Below are 2,500 nucleotides of genomic sequence, written 5' to 3' on the forward strand. Positions count from 1 at the left end.
CCAGCCGTGCTAGAGGGAATAAGTAGATCATTTTACTTAAGAATCTTCTGTTTTTCCTTGTATTTTACAACAATAACGATCCTAACCGAACAAAAATGATTTAACTACAAAATGAACTTGAAAAAAAATTGATATTTAGGTACAAGTGAACGATGCTTAAAAGGCCCATTGCTATCTTCGTTGCTAAATATATAAGAAATGAATCCAATCACAGTAGTTTCCGTTGACAGACATGAAATACGTCTTAATATGAAGAGAAAGGTGATTTATTTACTAATGTATTTGAGGATTGCAATCCACGTAAGAAATTTAGAGAATTCCATCGTTTTAATCCTCATGGTATTTTCTTATATATTATTTTTATGCGTTCTGTTTGTAATACTAGCCTCACCTTTCTGTTACATCCTGCAATGTTGCATAGTACTTTTTCTGATAACGTTTTATTGCCATTTTCACACATATATACATATACATATACATGTGTGTGTGTGTGTGTGTGTGTGCATGTGCACCCGGAAATTTTATCCAATCAATCCAGTAATTATAAAAGTATCTCCAGCTATTATGTGATCCTTTCTTCATTATCTCACGAAAATCCGAACCGAGAAAATTACAGGGTCGGAGGGGTTATGTGGAATGGGAAGACAGGGAATGGTGAGAAGGGATAAGACAGCTAATTCAGGAAGATGGAGTGGGGTTAATAATGAGAACAAGGGAGGTGGTTGCAGAGGCGGAGTGTTGTGGACATTTGTTCAGTTTGTATATAGGTATCAAAATTTAGGGATATTAGCTATAGGATTATCGGAAGTTGAGATATTGAGAAAAGGGATGGCAATTATTTAAGTGAGGGAAATTGTCTAATTCGGTGGTGGAGGGAGATTACTAAGGTATATAGAAAGGTATGAGAGAAGATAGGAGAGGAAGAGAATGAGAAGTGAGTCGGTGGTTAGTATTATAATAATGGTGGGTCAGTAATGGAAGGAGAGTACTGCGGTATCTCCACAAGCACAGACACAAAAGACACACACACACGCACATAACAGCGCTCGTGCGCGCGCGCGCGCACACACAAACACACGTATACAGAGAGAAGACAGGCAGACAGACAGACAGACAGACAGACAGACAGACAGACAGACAGACAGACAGATAGATAGATAGATAGATAGATAGATAGATAGATAGATAGATAGATAGATGATAGATCTCTTTTACTTGTTTTAGTCATTTGACTGCGGCCATGCTGGAGCACCGCCTTTAGTCGAGCAAATCGACCCCGGGACTTATTCTTTGTAAGCCCAGTACTTATTCTATCGGTCTCTTTTGCCGAACCGCTAAGTGACGGGGACGTAAACACACCAGCATCGGTTGTCAAGCAATGCTAGGGGGACAAACACACACACACACACATATATATATATATATATATATATATATATATATATATATATATACGACAGACTTCTTTCAGTTTCCGTCTACCAAATCCACTCACAAGGCATTGGTTGGCCCGGGGCTATAGCAGAAGACACTTGATGCCACGCAGTGGGACTGAACCCGCAACCATGTGGTTGGTTAGCAAGCTACTTACCACACAACCACTCCTAGATAGATAGATAGATAGATAGATAGATAGATAGATAGATAGATAGATAGATAGATAGATAGATAGATAGATAGATAGATAGACAGACAGATAGATAGATAGATAGATAGATAGATAGATAGATAGATAGATAGATAGATAGATAGATAGATAGATAGATAGATAGATAGATAGATAGATAGATGCAATCAGTTGAAGATTTCCGCCAATAAAGACAGAAAATTCATTTAGCTGCGGAAAATGGATCTGCCCACAACAGAGGAAAACAGACCGGAACGAAACTAATTAAATCATTGATTGATAAAATCGCTATCTTCAAAACTCTTGGAATATTTTTGCTTAAAAAACCGAACGAACGTCTTGGCCAACCCAGTCCATATGTGTGTGTGTGTGTGTGTGTGTGTGTGTGTGTGTGTGTGTGTGTGTGTGTGTGTGTGTGCGTTGGTGCGTGTGTGTGCGTGTGTGTGTGTGTGTATGTGTGTTGTTTTGTATATTTCTTTTGCTTGTTTCAGTCATTTGACTACGGCCATGCTGTAGCATCTCCTTTCCTCGAACAAATCGACCCCAGAACTTATTCGTTGTAAGCCTAGTACTTATTCTATCGGTCTCTCTTCTCGAACTACTAGGTTGCAGGGTCGTAAACACACCAACATCGGTTGTCAAGTTTCCGTTCACCAAATCCACTCACAAAGTTTTGGTTGGCCCGTGGCTATAGTAGAAGACACTTAGCTAAGGTGCCACACAGTGGGACTGAACCCGGAACCATGTGGTTGGGAAGCAAGCTTCTTACCACACAGCCACTCCTGCGCCTATATATATATACACTAGCTGACATACCCGGTAATCTAATAACAACAATACAAAGTATGCAGCCCTTAAACCAGTTTTTGCGCA

Source organism: Octopus sinensis, linkage group LG8 (assembly GCF_006345805.1).
Source record: "Octopus sinensis linkage group LG8, ASM634580v1, whole genome shotgun sequence".
Classification (NCBI taxonomy): Eukaryota; Metazoa; Mollusca; class Cephalopoda; order Octopoda; family Octopodidae; genus Octopus; species Octopus sinensis.